This window comes from Dermochelys coriacea, chromosome 17 (assembly GCF_009764565.3).
Source record: "Dermochelys coriacea isolate rDerCor1 chromosome 17, rDerCor1.pri.v4, whole genome shotgun sequence".
In the NCBI taxonomy this organism is placed as follows: Eukaryota; Metazoa; Chordata; order Testudines; family Dermochelyidae; genus Dermochelys; species Dermochelys coriacea.
In genome coordinates, this window is record NC_050084.1 from 10,588,081 (window position 1) to 10,610,277 (window position 22,197).

The 22,197-nt window shown below is 45.9% G+C and overlaps 1 protein-coding gene across 2 annotated transcripts in view; it reads left to right on the forward strand.

Moving 5' to 3' along the window:
• Positions 1–22,197, forward strand: part of RAP1GAP2 (RAP1 GTPase activating protein 2) — a 294,016-nt gene that overhangs the window by 54,589 nt on the left and 217,230 nt on the right. Inside the window, exon 1 of one of the 2 annotated variants that reach the window (XM_038375287.2) lies at positions 3,098–3,274. The exons of the other annotated variant lie outside the window; for it this stretch is intronic. The gene's annotated coding sequence lies outside the window, so the exon portion shown is untranslated. Of the gene's footprint in view, positions 1–3,097; positions 3,275–22,197 lie in introns of those variants that run through there. 2 annotated transcript variants of the gene reach the window in all.

Here is a 22,197-nt window from a genome sequence, read left to right on the forward strand (position 1 = left end):
TTTGTATGGAGATGTACAATGAACATCAAACCAATATAACTGCAGAACGAGATGACATTATATAATCACACGGCAAATATCATAATCTGAAACGTTTTAAGTTCATACATAAATGTATTACATAGCTCTAAAATGTTTGGTCTGATATTAATTTTATCCAGAGTCTTATTTATAGAGGCCTTGAAATACATTAAATGCAAAAGAAAAGGGTCAAATTCAGGGATGAATTTGGCTGAGGAATTGGGAGTGGCACACAAAGCTTTTCATCTGTAGGTCACCGTTTCAACTGGGGCCCACGTCAGTAGTGACAGGAAGTAGTTGCCATCCAATGCCTGTTTGGGGACTAGGTGAAACAGAGTTGGAGACTCAGTCCAGTTCCTAGTGGGCACATATCTGAATCTCAAAAGTTAATTCAGCAAGGCACGATAAGCGTTCAAGTAGTCCCAGAGGGTAAAATTTTCAAATGCACCTAGGTGACTTAGGTTCTAAGTCCTATTGACTTGCAGTGAGATTTAGGCTCTAAAGTGCCTGAGTCACTTCTGAAAAGGGGACTTAGGATCCTAAGTCACTTAGGTCCTTTGGAAAATTTGAAAATTGACTTCAGTGGGACTATTCAGGTGCTGTACATTAGGCACATGGTGACATTCATTGCTGAATCGGGCCTTAGAGGGTATGCATTCTAGATCAATTTGTGATATACCGCAAACCCAATGTACCAGTTCCTGATAGGCTTTCTGAGTCTGGTTTGGAAGAAAGATGCAAAATCTCTGGGAGATTATTTGTTTTCACGTTGGCCTTCCTCACTAGTGTTGCCTGGGAGCAAGCCATCTAACTACTTAGACTGTAAGCTCCTTGGGGCAGGGAGTATCTTTTTGTTCTGTGTTTGTACAGCGCCTAGCACAATGGGGTCCTGGCCCATGCTAGGTTTGCCAGGCATCCGGCTTTTGACTGTTAAAAGTCTGGTTGGTGGCGCAGCAGGGCTAAGGCAGGCTCCACGCGGCTCCCGGAATCAGCCAGCATGTCCCTGCAGCCCCTACATGCTGGGGTGGCCAGGGCGGCTCCGTGCGCTGCCCCCACCCCTGCCCCGAGTGCCAGCTCCGCAGCTCCTATTGGCTGGGAACCACAGCCAATGGGAACCGTGGGGGCAGTGCTTGCGGGTGCGGGCAGTGCACATCACGCAGAGCTGCCTGGCCACCCCTGCACTTAGGAGCCGGACATGCCAACTGCTTCTGGGAGCTGCACGGAGCCAAGGTAGGCAAGGAGCCTGCCTTAGCCCCACTGCAATGCTGACCCGGAGCTACCTGAGGTAAGCGCTGCTTGGCAGAAGCCCGAACCCCCACCAGCACCCCAACCCCCTGCTTCAGGTCAGAACCCCCTCGCGCACCCGAACTCCCTCCCAGAGCCTACCCCCCAGCCCTGAGCCCCCCTCCTGGAGCCCACACCCCGCACTCTGTCCCACACCCCAACCTCCTACCCCAGCCCTGAGTCCCCTCCCACACCCAAACACCCTCCTGGAGCCCGCACTGCCTCCTGCCCCAGCCCAGAGCCCCCTCCCGCACCTCAAAACCTCATCCCCGGCCCCAGCCCAGAGCTCACACCCCCGGCTGGAGCCCTCACTGTCTCCCATACCCCAATCCCCTGCCCCAGCCCCGTGAAAGTGAGTGGGGTGCGGGAGAGTGAGCGATGGAGGAAGGGGGGATGGAGTGAGTGGGGGCGGGGCCTCAGAAGTGGCAGGGCCTCAGAGAAGGGGTGGGACCTTGGAGAAGGGGGCAGAGCAGGGGTGTTCGGTTTTGTGCGATTAGAAAGTTGGCCACCCTAGTCCATGCATAGGGCTCCTAGGCACTTTAGTAATAATGCATCTAACAATCTGGTGTGTGTGTGTGCGTGCGTGCGTGTGTATCTGTGCACAAAGGTCTTAAGGTCTGACACTTGATAATATTAAAAAAAAAAAATCTTCTAAATTGCTCATAAACCACGGTGCTAAACTTAGTATAAATCTATAGGTAGTTCTAATTCACATATATAGACGTTTATGTATTCTGCAAAATCCAGAATGTTGCCTAAACTGGCATCCATCCACTAGAGGGCAGGCTAATACTCTAGAGGCCAGATTCTTTGCTGGTGTGAATTAGCGTAGCTCTGCTAACTGAATTAAGCTAGGTCAATATTAGCCGCTTTTAAACTGATTTAAGTGCAACCACACCAGGGCGTTGCACTGATTTAACTAAATCTATTTCTAAACCAGTTTGATTACATTGCTGCAAATTTGGTATAGGCCCGGATTAAACAGCTTGATAGGGTTACACCATTCGCCTTACTCTGTCACCCTGATTCTGACAGCCAACGGATGGGATGCAACGTAAACTGGGCTGACACTTAGAAAGCATGGGTTAAATTGTGCTTTTACTGAGGCCAACGGAATTTTTGCCATTTATTTGAGTGGGGGCTTTGGCCCTTAAGGGCTTTTATTTGAAATCCGGTCATGAGCCATGTCTCTCTTTATTTCAATCATAATGTCCCATCCCGACAATGGGGTCTGCGCAATATTAGAGACTCTGCTTTCAGAATTTAATCAGAAGGTTTCAGGGTTTTTTTAATAAATGGCCGAACCCTTCCTTTCTAGAGGAAAACAAAAAGATTGACTAGGCTGGAGGAGCCGCAGCTTTCGTAAATTGGTGTTGCTCCATTGATGTCAACATCAATTTACACCAACCGAGGATCTGGCCCAATAATTTAATGCTTAATGACCCCTCCCCCCCATCATTTTTACTCCTAGCCATCCCTAGTAACAGTCTCAGATTCTCAGCCTGCTACCTCCTTTAAAATGCACATACCTTTATTCCAATTTTTCTAATCTAAGTGCTGGCTGAGTCCACACGGGTGGAATAGTGGGGATCGGCACAGATGTATTTTTAAAAAATATTCTTTTGTATCCAACAACTGTCGCCCTAATGCAGTCAAAACACTTAAAAACAACTCTTTTGTTTCCTTTAAAAAGCACCAAAGGGTTACTGGGATAAACAGCACCGGAGAGCTGTTAAAGCCCCCTTGTGGCAGTGAGTATTGTTGGTGTTTTGCCAAAAGCTCGTGGAGCATTAAAACAGCAGGTTAGCAAAGCCAGACACATAATCTACTAAAATCAACAATGCAATAGCTGCAGCTTCACGTCAAGAATACTGTGTGGCTGGAGCAGTTACATTTCTCTGCATTTATTTAGCCTTTATGGTAACAGTAAGTGTAAATTTTGCTTAGAGAGAGCAGCAAGGAAATCAAGGTAAGATACCGTTTGAGTCTTGCTAAATTTGAACTGTAGTCAAATATATAGCAATATTTGAGGACCATGTGGCTATCCATATGTGAAGTAGAAAATGTATACACAGAAGCTCTTTAATGGAAAATGTGTATCTATACTGTATAAAGTACATAATTGTCCTGGTCTCTCTACCGTATGTTTGTGTGCATATAAATTAAGGCACGCCTAGAGGAGCTATTGTTTCAGTGTCTTACAAATCTCAATTTGTGTGTCTGTGTTAAATGTGTAATAACTAACGTTGAAAAGGAAGGCTTTATACATTAGATGCGTGTGGACACCAAGAAGAATATCCCTCTTGATTTGAATGTGTGATCTGTATGTAAGCTACTGTCGCATGCCACATTTATTTGGAACAGCAAGGTGTACGTGGAAATTTGAAAATTCAAAGGAGGCAACTTCAAAAGGTCTATTCAGTGCTCTGCTCGCATATGTCAATGGGGAATTCTTGATTGTTGGTGCTCTTTTCAAATGGCTTTTTTACTAGAACTGTGTAGGGGGACATTCTGCCTGCAGACAAACACCACCTCTGCGAACATGCGTCTCTAAGTACTGTATGCTTGACATAAATAGGACAATGGAGAAGCTTTCTCTGAATATATATCTTTAGCATCACAGTAGAATGTTTTCAGTAGAGACCCTCTTCCCCTTTGTTGTGTTTTTGTGGAAGATCTCTTGCTTATCTTGAGGAGACAGGGCATAATGCCCGCTCATAAAGCATATACAGTGCACAGCACTGCTCTTGTCATCTCATCTCTGTGGGCACAGTACAAGCGATGAACCCTGTTCATGAGCTATACCACAGCAGTGATAAGGGATGGGAGATTAGTCATTTGCATCCCAGGTGTAAAAAGGGAATGAGATTTTCTTATTTCCAGATTTTGTGTATTCCAGGCACTGCCTGTCTTTAAGACCCTTGTTGTTATAGTATTGCAAGGGACATAGTATCTGCCCACACGGCACATTGTATTCAGGATTGGAAATCAGCCAGTGATTCTAAATTCAGACTAAGAAGTGGGATTCAGACAGCATAATTCAGTTTTTGTGAGTAGCAGGTTTAACTAATCTCTCTTCCTTTACAATAGATGCTTCGTAAAAGGTAGCTGATGGTAACCCTATGAATAAACATGTTCTGCTTCTTTACCAGATATTTTCTGCACCTCTCCTCCTTCATCCTTTTTTGTTAAGGCTATTTGCATGAAAATAGGATGATTTTTTTTTTTTTGTGCGAGTCCATCTGCTTCTGCCTCTTGTTCTGCACCTGAAATCAGACTCGCTTGTGTATCACTGTTGGCTGTGATGGAAACAGATACATGACCCCAACATCAGCCTGAGAAGCTAGAGGCTAGCCAAAACCAGGGTCATGAATCTGAACCCCTCCAGTTTCACGTGGGGCACGGATCCAAGCCTACCTCTGGTTCCAGGTTGGATCCTAAACCATAAGGGGCTGTTGTTTTCTGGTTCTGGTTTGCTGTAGCTGAAATCTCACAAGAACATTCAAGATTTTGTGAGAGAGGCTGATTTACTGAGATTTCTGACATCATGGTCTAAAATCTTGCAAGTACCTGATGTACGTATAACCCAGTACAAAATGAAAAAGTCGCCCTGATTTGGCCTTGAATCAGAACTTCGAAGCCTGCTTAAACCTAATTGTGATCCAGAACACCTCTCACTCAGCCCATCTCCTCTTGGCCATGTGCTCCCTTTGGTTAAACAGTGCAGAGTGTGGATAGATTTAATACATTACAGCTTACTAAGAAAAGTGACCAGAAACCCACCTGCATGTCTTCACTCATAAAAAGAGACTGATCGTAAGGCAACAGTGCGGGAGGACCATTAAGTGGATTTGTAGGGAAATAGTCAGATGGAAAGGGAAGGAGTCAAGACCAGCCCTTTTTGCTTCAGCTGTTGTTGCCTATAAAATACAGACAAACATGCACTGCAAAGTTAACATAAGAACGGCCACACTGGGTCAGACCAATGGTCCATCTAGCCCAGTATCCTGTCTTCCGACAGTGGCCAGTGCCAGGTGGCCCAGAGGGAATGGACAGAACAGGGCAATTATCGAGTGATCTATCCCTTGTTGTCCAGTCCCAGCATCTGAGTAGTTAATGCTACTCCAAGCAGCAGTAGCTAAGGGATCACAGCAAAGGATGGAATAGTCCTGAAATATAAGTAGTCCTGGTGATGGTAGTATTAGGGGGAGTCATGTTATAATATGTCCATGCAGTGGTACGCTTGCCTGCTTCAGAGTGTGGTGGGGGGAGCTGCCTTCTGGGGATGCACTGTGTGTGTGTGGTACCTTGTACTGCGTGTGCTGCACACTGGATCTTCTGTGATTCAGTGTGTGCGTGTGTATGAATACGTATGCATATGTGTGTGTGCACACTGCAGTCTGGACCTTCTGGAGATGCTGTGTGTGTTTGTGTGTGCACACGCACAGCTCCTTTCAAGTGCCATCAGAGTTTTGGTGCATCCCTTCTGAGCTACATTGACACCCAAGGAAGACTGTGAGACCCAAAGAACTAGATACTCTCAGTAATAAAGAGCAGGAGGAAAGAAATACAGAAAATCTGCAATGTATGAACAGATTCTTTCTAAAAAGTATGGTCCTCTAGAAAATTTCAGCTGCTCTTTAATCGTTGTTGAAGGGATAGGATTCTCATGTGGTTAGCGCTATGGCCATAAAATGCAGAATAGCACTGCACATCAAAATGGGTTCCAATTAATAATGGTTAAATAATACATTTAAAGAAAAATTGGAAAGCTGTGAAATTTCTTGATCTGTCATCTTTTAAGATCAGATAAAACCCTTTACCCAGTGGTGAGCTGGAGCTGGTTCGCGCCAACCGGTTGTTAAATTTTGAAGCAGTTTTAGAACCGGTTGTTAACCCGCTTCCCTGCAGGGGGTGCTGAGGCTTTGATGGGCTCCAGCTGGGAAGTGATGTAATTCCTCCTCCTGGCCCTGGGCACGAGCCCCGTTGCTGCTGCTCCCCCGACCCCGGCCCTGGGGCTGCTGCCTGGTGGGTCCCCGGCTGCTCTGCTGGGCCAGGACTGCGTCCTGCTGCTCCGAGCTGCACTGCCCACTGCACTGTTGCTCAGAAAGCTTAGAGGGTTATAGGAGTTTGCTGGTGGTGGATATCTTAATTGATAGACCTGCAGGGAGCAAAGCAAAGTGTAAGTGAAGTTTTAGCTGGGAAAGGCTATTAGGACTGTGAAGCCCTGGAGGGAAGGCTAAGAGTGATGAAGCCCTAGTGAAGGTCTTCAAGGTCTTTGGAAAGGGCTGGGAACAACTGGTGAGCTTGGGGAAGGGGACTAGAAGCTTTGCTTTCAGTGAAGCTTACTTTATGTTCATAAACAAAACCCCAGAAAGGGAGTGGTAAATTCAAAAGTGCCAGTTGTGGGTGTTTTTCTTGATGGGTATGAAAATCAAGGTAGTGGATGCACCTGATGGCAGAGTAGGTGAGCTGCTGCTTCAGGTATATATCTGCCCATGTTCATCCCTACAGCAGGTGGATTTCCACCTGGTGCAAAGGTCTCAAACAAAATCCTAGGCACCCTCAGTGGTGTAATTTGGGTTTCAATATTGCACAAGGTGCCTGTACTAGGGTGACTCTTGTATATGCTGAAAGAAAACATGCATTGTATGTAAACTAAAATGTTTGTATTTTAAATAGATTAACTTGGATATAAGGGCAGTGCATGATACGTTCAAGAGAGACTGGCTCCCAGTATCTCTTTAATCTTCTGAGTAACCAAATTAAAGTCAAGCCTGTGCCATGTACCCTGCAATCTCTTACTGTCATCACTATGTGATGGGGAAAAGTGCAGTGCTAAATAAACTCAGGACAGTCACTCCAGCTCCTGATACTTAAAAAGTCCCAGTCTAATAATAATGGTCTATAACCTTTTTTTTTTTAATATTTTTAAGCACTCTCCAAATACTCATGATCTGCAAGGGTTGGACTTGGTTCCAAACTTTCTCCAAGTTGTGGAGTATTTGGATCTAGGCTTTAGGTTAGGGCCCATCTCTAATGTGGACTAAACACTAACTAAACCAAAGAAGCTTTTTGTTAAATAACTGCATTGTGGGAAACTGCGCATTCAGCAACTCCACATTGCTCTGCCATCAGCTATATAAGTAGCCAGAGATCCTGGCATTGCTGGGTGTCTAAAAGACTCTTGACTACTATGTAGCAAATAGCTGTTTGAGGGTAAATCATTGTGTTTTCTGTGAAGTAGGAAGACTAGTAATGGGGCACCTTTTATCCCAGCATTTTCAATAATAGGGGGAAGGACCCTGTGATGGGGTGCTTGCCCAATACTGGCAGCAAGGGGCTAATAGGGCCCTAGAGAGGCTGTGCAGGAAGCAGCCAATAGGAGAGGGGCTGCGAGGAATAGCTAATCAGGTCCCAGGAGGCCCATATAAGATGAATTGCAGTTACTCCCTGAAGTTCAAGGAGGGAGGATTGGGTGCCTGGCTGGCAGAAGGAAGCTAGCACCCTGGCTAGAGAAGAGCTTCGGGCTGGCTGCTGGGATTTGCAGGCTGAGGCCCTGAGGCAAGGACAAAGAGGGTGCTGGGGCCGCTGGGGAAGTGGCTGAATAATTGGCTGCAGTCACGGCTGGGGACATGGCGGGACAGTTGGACTGCAACGCTCGCCTCTGGAAGGTGGGCGCACAGCTCACGCCACGTCCGCAGGGTTGAGTCATGAAGAGAATGCTGCGTTCCGTGGAGCGATGTGGGTCTGGGAGCAGAAGTGATGGTGGGTGGGGCACCACCAGGCGTGGGTGTAGTGACCTGCGGAGCTAATCCCCAAGATGATCAGCAGGAGGCACCAGCATGGTGAGTGGAGCCCCATCACAGACCCTAACAGCCAACACTCAAACTTGGGCAACTGGAGTTAATCTCTTAAATAAGTTGCCTGACTTTAAAAATGCTGAGCCACCCCTCCATGTCAAAGGGTGCTGCTGGTGCTCAGTGCCTCTGAAAAATCAGGTTGCTGACCTAGGTGCCTGGTTTTGGTCTCCTAAGTGTGAAAATGTTATTGGTTGAAGTCCCCTTGTGCTGGTAGCGAGTGAGAGCCCTGTACAGTGTTAGTGTTGTGTACCTGGCTTGCATGGTGCCATGAACCAAGCTAACATATTACACAATGTATTAGAATACATCTGTGGCCCTGCCTGATGTGTAGGATTTCTGTATTCCGAGTAGAAGAAGCCTCTTCTGTCTTGAGTGTACTGGGAGTGTTATCCAAGAGACCTGCACGGGCAGTGTTCTGCTCCCAGGGTGTCAGAATAACTAGGAGTTACTTGCATTGCATGGTAGGAGAACCAGGCTTTGGGATTTGGGGCCCCTTCTGCAGCTTGAAGACAGTCCTTCATCGTCTTAAAAGCTCCTAGGTAACAATGAGATCTATACTGTATTGAGAAGACAGATTAGCATCAATAGACTTTAAATGCTGAAATAGTTAAACATATTGATCTCCACTGCAATCCTGTTGGCTCCTGCCCCTGAGAAATGCAGGCTTTAAATTGTTTGCCTTCTCTTTCTCTGAGAATGAAATTAGCAGAAGTACAAATACTCTTAGACATTCAATAAAAGCTGATTATTTTGCTATGACCACACATCCAGTTGAACAAAGTCCTTTTGTCAAATCACTTTCAACAGCCCCAGTGGAATCAATGCTATTTTATCACAGTATCATCTATGTACATAACCAATTTACACTCACTAATGACATATGGCCAGATCCACACCTTGTGTAAATTTTGCACAGTTGCCTTGAAGTCAATGGAGTTAGGATGAATTACACCAGCTAAGGATCTGATCTGCTTCTGAAGTAGCCATTTAACAAAAGGTTTTATGGTATGCCCCACAAAGAAAGATTGTAGGATGTCTTCCCGGGTACACTTGAGTGCCCCCCACCTCTTCGTCATTCACCAAACTGGTGTGTTTTAAGTCTCTGGAGTCCGAACAGAGTCCATGCATAGTGTTTGTCTTGGGGTCCTTAGAGGATCTGCATCCCAAGAGTTTGTCTATCTATCACGCCATCCTGACTCTTTATACCCTACAGTCCGTTGCCCAGGACCTGGAACCAATGCTGACCCCACAGGTTCCTCTGTATCTTAAACACATCCTCTCCCAAAATCCCACTGATGATATGAGCCTTCTGTATTGCAGATTAACATGCTCAGGTGGCCTGTGGTTAGCTGTAGTACATACAGGACTCGAACACACAGCATTGTTCTTCAGTAGCATAACAAATACGCAGATATAACAAAATAATAAATCTCGTGTGGTTCTCTGCCTCAGTTTCCTCTCCACTCAAGAATATTGTTTGAGCTGGCGTCAGGGTCATCTGAGGCTCTCCGACGTCCTTCTGTTGTAGTGCATGGGTTGGGTGCTTCTGAAACATGGAGCCTTCTCCCTCAGCTTGCCTCCTTTGACTGTGGCTGGCCTGTCCCCTTTCCTTCTCCTGCCCAAACTTCTTGTGTGTGGGTCTTTCCTCCTATGAGTCCTTTTTAAACCCCTGTTTGGTCACTTCTGTCTTGTTGGCCTCCTTGGAGAATTTCCACTCCCTCCGTTTTGCACCTGCCTTTAGGCAAGAGGAGGAAGTATCTTCTCCCAGCTTGGGCAACCCCTCTTAGCATATCTATTGGCTGAACAAGGAACAATCATTATAATTGGGTACTCCCCATTGTCCTCGGTCTGGTGTGTACCTGTTGTAGATCCTGTCAGCAATGGTGGCTACCCAGAGGTAGAGGGGCATTCGTGATCAAACAGTTTGATATCAACAACCGTATAATAATGCCATGAGATCAACCTGAGTTCATACATTTTACTTATGTTTCCAAAATTGTCAGTCTATTCCCATTGATACTCCACTTTACTTTGCACAAATATATCAAACATTCTTAATGTCTTGGTTGTATTTCTAGTATAACTTCACAATCAGTATGTTGTGATCAACAATCTTAAAAAGCCACCAGCACCTTTATTGAGGCAGCCTAGTTTGTGTCCCCCCACCCCCCTCTTTTTATATCACTAGTGTCTGTAGACACATTAATTGGAATATTTCCAGCAGCAATTCACATTTTAGAAAAATCACACTTCTTAAATGTAAATAGTTATTCAATCTCCTGATCGGGTTTGGTTTTTCAAACAACAGAGTAACCAGTAGGGGCTTCTAATGCTTCAGGAAAAATCATTTTTTGTAATCAGCAGTGTGTTCCTCTAGCCACTTTTAATGATTCTAGGCTAAATCCAATGTAACCTTGTCTGTATTGTTCAAATGCCTCTTACTGGATGACCTCAGTAAAAATGAGCTTATGTTCGCTCTTCCATTTGAATTTGTGGGTATGTAGACTTGTTAGTGAAGCTGAAAAGGGGCGGTTTGGATGGGTGATTAGAACAAAGCAGTTGAGAGCCTGGATAATCATAAAGGCCAATCTGAGCTGAGGTTTTGACTTCCCTGTGTGACCACTGGTAAGTCACTTGACCTTTCTGTACATAATGGTATGCGGATATTGCAAACATGGGGTGTAACAGCAGCTTGTGTAGATGCAGCTTTAATCTAGCTAGTTTGGGTACCAGAGCGTGAAGCTGCAGCTGCATTGGTTTGTGCAGCTTGTGTAAAAGAATACAGACTAGCGGATCTGGGGATTAGCTTGATTAAAATGGAGGTGTCCAGGGAAAAACCCTAGAAGCATTTGCATTGTTTTGTTTCTTCCGTGTTCTTAGATTCTGAACTATCAGAACAAGGACTGTTCTTAAATATTTAGAAAGGGCCTGGCATGGAGTGGGTGCTAATGCACATAAATACCTACAAGTCTCATTGTATTTTTCTTCCTTTGGTCAATCTCACATTTAGATAGATAGGGGAATAGGATCTTCAGTTTTATATGCACACACTGGTATCCCCAGGCTTATTTTATTGTGTCCTAAGCCTCACAGATAAACATCCAAGATCTAGGGAGTGTTCCCAGTTGAGTTGGGTAAGCTGGCACATACTGTAAATTGCCATATATTCTTTCTCTATCTCCTACACAGTATTCCAGGTAACAAACTGTGTGAACGGGATCACAGAAATGCATTACAGGTAGGCTCGTAATGAAAATCAGTACAACTAGTTCTCTGACTTATGTAAACCACATTAAGGCCTCTCAGAAATGTACCCTGCTGTGTTTGATGTTGAGCTAATAATCACCTCTTGGGTGACTGAGTAGTCTGTGATCACTTTTGGTAGTTGCCTGCAATAGGTTTCACTAGACCCGAGAAAGTGTGTTAATATTACATAACATGTCCTGTTTATGAACCATGCATCATAAATAGCAACCTGCAAAAAACAGGCTTTAGAATCTGGGATGTGGAATGTCTTTTATCGGCCACGATATAATCTAATCCTATTCCTGCCTGGACACTACCTTTTTCTGTATAATTGTAATAAAAAGACGAATAGTGTTGCTGCAGTGCATGAGGTATTAGAACATTAATGATGCACTTTGTCCTCTGCAGCCAAAGTAGCAAAGCAAAGAACTATACTGTCCTTCCTGGGCATAATTTCAGCACCAGCTGTTTGGACTGTTCATCAATAAAGGTACTCCTAGATACTAACAAGTATGCCCATCTCTCCCTTGCCTGTATTTAGATGATCTATCACAGATCTTTCTATATATAAATAGGTGGGTAAGATGTATGCCAAGTGGTCTTTGCAAATCAGAAATAAATGCATGGTTGGTTCATAATCACTTTAGAAAAAAATCTAAGTTTTCTTCCTGATGAATTCCAGTAAGATGTTACTTGTGAGCATTTGGGCAATTGTAAAAATTTGAGCTGGAAAAGACTTGCGGGCAAAATGCTAAAGAGGACTGTAATTTTGGGTGTCCTGAGATGGTTTTGAGATATTCCAAGTTGGACCTCTGAAATTAGAGAACACTTCTGAAAATTTTGGCCTTACTGTAGGACAGATTACTTCCATAGGCATTCGTAAGAGCAGAGGTGGGCAAACTATGGCCTGTGGGCCGCATCCGGCCTGTGGGACTGTCCTGCCCGGCCCCTGTGCTCCTGGCCTGGGAGGCTAGCCCTCCTCCCATGCACTCACACCGCCGTGCGGTGCAATGCTCTGGGCTGCAGAGCCCAGCCTGACCTGGCGCTCTGTGGTGCGTGGCCGTGGCACGGCTGCCTATCCTGGTGCAGCCACACGGCCAGCCACTGGTGCTCCAGGCAGCGTGGTAAGGGGGCAAGGGTCAGGGTGGGGGGGTTGGATAGAGGGCAGGGGAGTTTGGTGGGTGGTCAGGGGCGTGGATGGCATCGGGGAGGTCAGAGGGCGGGGAACGGGGGTTGAATGGGGGCAGGAGTCCCGGGGGGGACAGTCAGGAAGGAGAGGAGGGGTTGGATGGGGGGGCAATCAGGGGACAGGGAGTGGCGGGGGTTGGATGGGACAGGGGTCCCGGGGGGGCAGTCAGGAAGAGAGGGGTTGGATGGGGGGCAGTTAGGGGCAGGAGGTCCGGGATGGTCAGGGTGGGGTGGATGGGGCCGTGGTCCTGGCGGTGGCCATCAGGGAACAGTGGTAGGTGGATGGGGCAGGAGTTCGGTGGGGGCTGGTCCACTGCTCGCTGTTTGGGGAGGCATAGCCTCCCCTACCCGGCCCTCCATACAATTTCAGAAACCCAATGTGGCCCTCAGGCCAAAAAGTTTGCCCGCCCCTGTGTAAGAGGCTCAACACTGGGTGAAGAGTTCACAATGTGGCCGGTGTAGTTTTGTTCGGTACAGTGACTCAAATTCAGACCGAGTATCAGTGGATGCAACTCTGATGTAGAGTTGGCCAGGAATTTTTTGATGAACCCTCCTTTTGCGCAAAAAAAAAAAAAAAAAAAAAAGTGTCAGAATCAAAAGTGTTCGTGAAATGGTTTTGACAAATCTCCTAACTCAAAACATTATTTAAAAATGTTGAAATTGTCAAAATGCTCCATTTTAACACTTCAGAAAATATTTTGATTTTTTTGAGATGAAATGAAATGTTAGATTTAGACTAAAAGAAAGAAAAAAGTCAAAATTGAAACAAAACATTTTGAAATTACTGTAGTAAACGTTTTGTTGGACCTCAAGCAAACTCTTTTTTTCCCGATTTCTGGTTCAAAAAACACCAAGTTCAACTGCTGTCCTGATTGAGGATGGGAAAATGTGAATACCTCAGGGAAAATAGTGTCCCATCCAGCAGTACTCTGAAGCCTTTTACTTGCAGCATTAGGTTTTCAAAATAAGTCTGTAATTTGCACCTATACGTGCCTCATTATGGATGGCGCTGAGCACTCACTGAATTCAGTACGAGTTAAAGGCACTCAACACCCTGCAGGTGTTTCCCAGGGTTCTAACCCTGTCTCTTCCTGCCTGCGGTGTGCGCTCATGTTCCCGTGTCTGTTCTTTTTCTCTGTCACCTACTTCCACCGTTTCTCTAAAAGAAAAGGAGTACTTGTGGCACCTTAGAGACTAACACATTTATTTGAGCATAAGCTTTCGTGAGCTACAGCTCATTCATCGGATGCTGAAGTGAGCTGTAGCTCACGAAAGCTTATGCTCAAATAAATGTTAGTCTCTAAGGTGCCACAAGTCCTCCTTTCCTTTTTGCGAATACAGACTAACACGGCTGTTACTCTGAAACCCACCGTTTCTCTGTCACTTGAAACCAGGAGAAGCCAGGACGCACAGCTGCTGCAACCTCAGCCAGCAGGGGGTGTTTTTTGCATGACACAGGTACTGATCTGCAGCACATTAATTAGCTGATTACACGGCTAACTCAACATGAAGCTGTGTTATTCATGTGCAAACTATGTTAAAATAATGCTAAGTGATCTGGCTTAACACAGCACAAGGTCTGGCTAATTCCAGCCTGGGCTGGCTGCAGCTGTCAGTGGATTATTTTGCTTCTTTAGAAAACAAATGACAGTCATTTTACCCCAGTTCTTAATAGATCCTCTTTAATAGGTTCATTAGTGCAAATTTGTGCAAGCTGCAGTCTTCAGATGGAAATGCTGTCCTTTTGATCTAGCTAAACTTGGTAACAACATAATATTTAGCACACTAAAAGCAGGGTCCCTTCCTAACCTGCCCTAGAAACACAGTTCACACACTGTGTAAAATGCAAACGTGTGCTACTTGCTGACCTTAAAAAGAAAAGGAGTACTTGTGGCACCTTAGAGACTAACAAATTTATTTGAGCATAAGCTTTCGTGAACTACAGCTCACTTCATTGGATGCATTTGGTGGAAAATACAGAGGGGAGATTTATATACACACACAGAGAACATGAAACAATGGGTTTTATCATACACACTGTAAGGAGAGTTTTAGAGTAGCAGCCGTGTTAGTCTGTATTCGCAAAAAGAAAAGGAGTACTTGTGGCACCTTAGAGACTAACAAATTTATTAGAGCATAAGCTTTCGTGAGCTACAGCTCACTTCTGTAGCTCACGAAAGCTTATGCTCTAATAAATTTGTTAGTCTCTAAGGTGCCACAAGTACTCCTTTTCTTTTTGTAAGGAGAGTGATCACTTAAGATAAGCCATCTCCAGCAGCGGGAGGAGGGGGGAGGAGGAAAACTTTTCATGGTGACAAGCAAGGTAGGCTATTTCCAGCAGTTAACAAGAACGTCTGAGGAACAGTGGGGGGTGGGGGGAGGGGAAATAACATGGGGAAATAGTTTTACTTTGTGTAATGACTCATCCATTCCCAGTCTCTATTCAAGCCTAAGTTAATTGTATCCAGTTTGCAAATTAATTCCAATTCAGCAGTTTCTCGTTGGAGTCTGTTTTTGAAGCTTTTTTGTTAAAGGATAGCCACTCTTAGGTCTGTAATCGAGTGACCAGAGAGATTGAAGTGTTCTCCAACTGGTTTTTGAATGTTATAATTCTTGACGTCTGATTTGTGTCCATTCATTCTTTTACGTAGAGACTGTCCAGTTTGGCCAATGTACATGGCAGAGGGGCATTGCTGGCACATGATGGCATATATCACATTGGTAGATGCGCAGGTGAACGAGCCTCTGATAGTGTGGCTGATGTGATTAGGCCCTATGATGGTATCCCCTGAATAGATATGTGGACAGAGTTGGCAACGGGCTTTGTTGCAAGGATAGGTTCCTGGGTTAGTGGTTCTGTTGTGTGGTGTGTGGTTGCTGGTGAGTATTTGCTTCAGATTGGGGGGCTGTCTGTAAGCAAGGACTGGCCTGTCTCCCAAGATCTGTGAGAGTGATGGCTCGTCCTTCAGGATAGGTTGTAGATCCTTGATGATGCGTTGGAGAGGTTTTAGTTGGGGGCTGAAGGTGATGGCTAGTGGCGTTCTGTTATTTTCTTTGTTGGGCCTGTCCCGTAGTAGGTGACTTCTGGGTACTCTTCTGGCTCTGTCAATCTGTTTCTTCACTTCAGCAGGTGGGTATTGTAGTTGTAGGAATGCATGATAGAGATCTTGTAGGTGTTTGTCTCTGTCTGAGGGGTTGGAGCAAATGCGGTTATATCGTAGAGCTTGGCTGTAGACAATGGATCGTGTGGTATGATCTGGATGAAAGCTAGAGGCATGTAGGTAGGAATAGCGGTCAGTAGGTTTCCGATATAGGGTGGTGTTTATGTGACCATCGCTTATTAGCACCGTAGTGTCCAGGAAGTGGATCTCTTGTATGGACTGGTCTAGGCTGAGGTTGATGGTGGGATGGAAATTGTTGAAATCATGGTGGAATTCCTCAAGGGCTTCTTTTCCATGGGTCCAGATGATGAAGATGTCATCAATGTAGCGCAAGTAGAGTAGGGGCATTAGGGGACGAGAGCTGAGGAAGCGTTGTTCTAAGTCAGCCATAAAAATGTTGGCATACTGTGGGGCCATGCGGGTACCCATCGCAGTGCCGCTGATTTGAAGGTATACATTGCTGACCTTAGTTAATTAATAAGCAAAATAGCAATAAGATGATAAAGTTCTGATGGTGCCTCGCCAGATTTAGCGGCTCCAAGGGTTCCTCCCTACAAGACTGCTCAGCCCATACCCTATATCCTCTCTCCATCTCCCTTAAATCCAACTGGGGAAAAGTTATGTCCCTGAGCTCTTTTTTAGTGGAATGATCTCCTGCAAACTGGGCGGTTATTTCAGGCAAACACTGCCAGCTGGATTTTTGTTACATTAGTTCTATGCTGATAGCATTTCATATGCTTAAATGGAGTCACCTCAGTGTAAGTGAGGAGAGAAACAGAACCATAGTTCTTTTCATTTTCAAATTGCTTTACCAATGGGCACCTAATTCTGTGCTGGCTTGTGGAACTTCAGTGACTTCAAAGGGCGTACACTGGCTCTCAGTGCAGAATCTGGGCCAATGCTAGCTAGCTTTTCCTCACAACCCCCTCGTGAGGCAAGCAATATTATTACCCCCATTTACAGAAGGAGGAAAACTGGGCCGGAGTGGTGAAGTTTCCATTGGCCTCAATCAGAGTTAGAATAGAACTCGGGACTTCCAGGCTGCCATTCCTCTGATCAGGCCATTAGACAGGACCCTTCTACGTTTATTGTATTGTGTATGCAGCTTATGCTGTGCATATATATCAATAATTTTGAAGTATGTATTTCCCTGGCCCTGCATAGCCTTTCCCTTACAGAGTCTTGCGACCGGTTTAATAGTCTTTTTAAAAACCCTCTGAAAACCTCTCATTTTGAAATGACCAACCAGCTTTCACTTTAGTTGCACAGAAGGACCGATAGGAAATGCGGGTTCAATCCTGCAAGAGTCTGAGTGCCCTCAACACGCGTTACTTCACGGAAAGCGGGAATTGAGGCTGCTCAGCATGTCACAGGAGGCAATTGGCACCTTGCAGGTCTGGCCTTTCAGAGTATGTCTACACTGCACTAAGGAGGGGTGATTGCAACAGGATAGATAGACCCGTGCGACCTTCAGTGTTGCGAGCTTGCTTAAAATAACAGTGTAGTTGCAGGGGTATGGGCAGCGGCGGCATGGGCTAGTTTCCCGAGTTCTGTTCTCCGCCCCCCGCCAGACCCAAGGTATGTACTCGCCACGGGCTAGCCCTCCCCACACCGTTATTTCGAGCAGTCTACCCATGCTGTCCAGCTGGCAGAGGCGGGGAATGCATGTTTACAAGGGTGGGTGTGCTTTGCCCATGTGTGTGTGAGAGGGTGAGTGAGAGGGTGGGATGTGAGACTAGAAATGCTTCATTATCTGTCCTTTATGGAAACTGCCCCCTCGTTTACTGCAGGAAACCACATGTGCGATTAACAGTTACCAGACAGCGGCTGCTGGGCAGCTTGGGGTCTCAGGTTCTTCTTTTTCTCACCCATCTTCTTTTTCTAGCCCATCCGCTCTGACCTTTAGCTCGAGCAGCACCTTTGCATTAAGGCTTTCATTAAAAATCAGACGTAAGCACTGACTGTGGATGGCAAGTGAGTTAGCGTCCTCATGGCCCACAATCATGTGCAGAAAATAGAGCAATGGGGGAAAAACCCACCTGCGATACACTGCTCAGTTACTCAATCATCTAGTTTGGCACTCAAATTGCTACACACGCACCCCCCCACACACCTGTAATAAACATGTTCAGTGGGCCGTATAAATGGAGGAGGAGGAGTGTGGTTGCTTGTTAATAACACTTACTGCTTCTCACCTGCAGATCTGAAAGTGCTTTACAAAGTCCCAATGCCCTCATTTTATTTCTGGGAACTGAACCCCAGAGAGAATGAAGTGATTATGACTTTCCCAAATGACACTGGAGACCAGCTGGAAATCTAAGACGATCTCATGGCTTCCACTCCCCTGGACAACACAACTTCCCTAGTGGATAACAGAGAATTCTGGGCCACACCTATTAAGGAAACGCTGCATTTTGTGTTATGATGCTATAGCCATGGAGCCCTCTTAGATCCCTTTCTCATTGTGTCACATTGCATCAGTGCTTCCATCCTTCTCTGATTTCTCCTTCGTACCCACAGATGCATGTACAGCTATTTCCCAGCATCTCTCTTTTTCCCTTCTGAGATGCAGAGAGGAATGCTGTGTGGGTGGCAGTCCCTACTGCTGACAGTAGCTGGGCATCAAATTAAGACGAGTAGACGAAGGGAGGTGTGAGCAAGATCTGATTCAACGGAACCCAATGACGCTGATAGAGCTTCATCTCAGTACTTGCTTACCTAGGCTGCACAAGACACAGACGTCACATAAGGGCTTAAATACTTTGTGGGCTCTCTGTTCAGGGGTGATCCCTGTGCTGGGGACTGAGCCCAGATATCCCAAGTCTTAGTCCCGTGCATTAACCACATGGATGGTTGAGAGGGCGAATGATGGGCTAAGGGAACTTTAACTGGTTTGAAATGAACTAGTGGTGGCTGTGATGGAAAAGCACTTACGGTCTGATGGCCTACCTGAAATGGGTTGGCAGCCTAGTTCCTACCAAATGGGTATCTACAATACAAAAGCAACGCTGCACGTGTCACCGACTAGCTAAGTGAAGTGAGGCCTAACTCTTGATGGCGTTTCTCGGTCTCTTATGCACTGACTTTGAAATACCATCTCCGATCAATTTCAAGGACAGTTGGAGGCATCGCTGGGCAGAGCCCTGTTTGATCCCGATGGCAACAGGGAAACCTGACCGCTGCACATGGTGCCCACTTGGTGTGGCAGGCAGAGGGGCATTTTGACATCAGCGGTAACTCAGCCAGTCGTCATCCCTCTCCCTCCTATTATTTTCATACTTCAATCCCACTGGTTGAAACGCGTTGGCAAATTAATGCGGGTCGGGGCTAAGGTGCTTTGCCAGAATTGGGGCTCTGGGGTGGGGGGTTCAGGACCGGACTATCCGGGGCTGCTTCGGATCAGGAACTGTATTGGCAGGGTGAGAGGAGGCTGGAGATTTGTCCTGTGACTCCCTCCTTGCCTGGCTCAGGTGGGATCATTTACCTCTGCTCCATTGCAACTGTCTTAGTTCCTCTAACCTGGGCCCGTTGGTGCTGCAAGCAGAGAGGTTACTTGAGGGAGCAAGGGATGACTGGTTGTTACCTCTGATGTCAGAGGTTGTTACCTCTGATGCTTTGGCTTCTCTGCCTGCACCACCACTTGGGCCCAGCTAAGGGGAGTCTGTTGCGGTGAAACCAATAAAACAACAAAGAGAAGAATGGGAGCATAACAATACAATGTAGGTTCAGTGGCAGAATTCTGTAAAATTGCTACAGATGGAGGGATACAGACTGTATTCCTGCCCCTCCTGCTGTCTCTGCATGAATCAGCAGTGAAGCAGTGAGCCTCTTGTTACTATTACAGTTAGGTTCATTCTTGTTTGGAGCCATGGTGAGCATTTTAGCTTAACCCTCAATGCGGATGGACCTCATCTGTAAATTCCATCAATATGCAAGCTCCATGACTTGCTCTTTCCTCTTACATGGGTAGAACTTTTCAAATGCAGTTGAGGCTCAATGGATTTGTAGCTGATTTAAATAGCTAGAACTCCATTGACTTAAATGAAGCTATGTTTATTTACACTAGCTGAGGATCTGCCCCACGTTTGTATGCCCCCCCTCCAAGAGCCTCTACTTCAGCGGAAGTCTTATTAAACCCTTTCTGTAAGTTTCATTTGCAATTCAGTGTCAGCTCTGAGTGTTCTGCCTTGAAGATTCCTGATAAAACCTGACTAGATAACCCATGAGTACAAACAAATAGACAAATCAAGTGTGTTTTGTCCATGGCAACATATAACTCTGGCACATAGTTGGCATTTCTTGGTAAACAAAATCTAAACCGAGCCGTTTGCTCTCATTTAAAATGAAAGCCTGTACATTGTAGTAAGAATGTACTGCCCAGTCTCTCTCCCTGTCAGTGCTATACTTTGTATCTTAATAATGGAGCCCTTGGAGAGTGGGGGCACCTTTGTTTTTCACCATACAAACCTTCTGCTTAGACCTGACATCGCATGGCAACTGGAACTGCAATCTGCAGTGTAGTGAAATGAGTTTGGACTTTCATTCTCCGTTGCTATACATGGAGTTTCATTACTTCTTAATTCACAGTGGGATAGAGTGTGGCTTTCAGCACAGCCTGAGCAAGGAGGGGCGCAGGGGCTCTACCACCCCAGAAGGAGCCCTCGGACGCACGGTGATCTCTGAGTCACAATTCTGCCCCTTCTTCCTATCGGTGGAGTAGGTGTAGCAATTGGCGGCTGCTGGCCTGTATTAGCAGCTAATGACACTCACCCTCAGTCAGCTGAGCTGTGCTGGCCATTGAATGGGAGTGGTCTAGCAGGGGCTTTGTCTGTTTGCCTCTGTACCTGCCCTAGAGGGGAGTAGATGTATGCAGAGACTCTCGTACACCTGGATCTAAAGGGCCATCTTACCCCTGCATGCCTACATAGGGGTATAAGGTCTATGTTCCCCTCCCATCCCTAAATTCAACCCTGGTAAAACTCCTCCTCAGGGAATTTGGCCCCTGATGTTTTGTGCAATTACTGTTCACACCAGTCAAAGATCTAGGGCCTCCTTGTGTGAAGCAGAGTACAGACCAAAGACAAGGAAAATAGTCCCAAGAGAGCGACCCTCTTATTTCTCTCCTATTTTCTGGAACAGGATGTTTTAAAACATATCTCCGGGGATGGATTTTTCCGGGGAGTGATATTTATTCTACCAGCGGTGGTAGTTTTTCTGGCAGTGCTTTGTCTGGAGATCTGGTCCCAGCAGCATATGGGTATCCTAAGGCTATTTAATTATTTTGCTTCTCTAGGCATACCTTGAGGACCTGCTCCATCTGAACGCAATGGCAAAACTCCCATTGACTTCAGCCATGCAGGATCTGGCCCTGATCGCACATGACACAAGCCAATTCCACAGTCAAACACTAGGCCCCAGTCCTGCAAGATGTGGAGCATCCCGGCGGAAGCTAATGAGAAAGGAGAGGGCTCAGCAGTGTGCAGGATCAGGCTCTCACATACTTAGCACAGAATGCTCTGACATTTCATTTCTGTGCCTTTGTCACAGAGCCCCAGAGATGTCGATAATTTTGGCTCTTACAGATGGTGCCAAAGATTCATCTTCCCTGGAGCTTTTGTGTTTCTTAATTTTAGTTGATTGATTACAATGACTTGGCTATTACTGTTTTGAAGGGAACATCCCGCCCCCGTCCCCCCCTCCCCCTGTTGGTTTCAGTCATACAGAATACTCCTGGGGCAGGAAAATGTCACAGCAGACAAATTTTTTCTGGAGAGGCTGCCATAAGGACCCAATGGCAGAGGCGAGATGTTCTGTAACAACAAGTCCCCGGTGAAATGCCATGTTCCCAATTTAGCTGGTGCTCGTGGGTGGCCCAGGGGTGCTGCAGGTCAGCTTTGAAGTGTGTTGCCTGAACTGTGCTGGGGAAGCAAAACATGTCTTAGGAGCCTGATGCAAAGCCTAATGAAATCGGTGAAAAGACTCTCATTGATTTCAATGGGTTTAGGATCAGGTCCTGTGTGTAACTCTAACTTTCCTATCATTTTTGTTCCATCAAAATTTCAAAGCCATTTTTTGGATTGTTCTTTTCCATCAGAAAAACTGTATTGCAAACAAGACAGTCATAATCGTTATCTTCACAGCAAAGGCATTTTGATTTGCCAGTGGTAATAGCCTTGAATTAGGACGATATTGAATGACTGACTGGCAAATGAAATAGTGTCCCACAGAATTAACGTCCAGCGCGACAGAGTTCTAAGAAGTTTTGCACAGCCACCGTGTCTAGTAGGGGAGTTTATTATTAGCAGGTGCCATTCAGATGTCCTTTGCTTTTGGTGTTTGTTTGGAAAACCGTAAGCTTCAGGCTATTCAGATTCCTGTTGCTTGCTGTACTGGGTAATTCTGTGTCCATTTGGATCCAGCCTATGAGAGAGTCT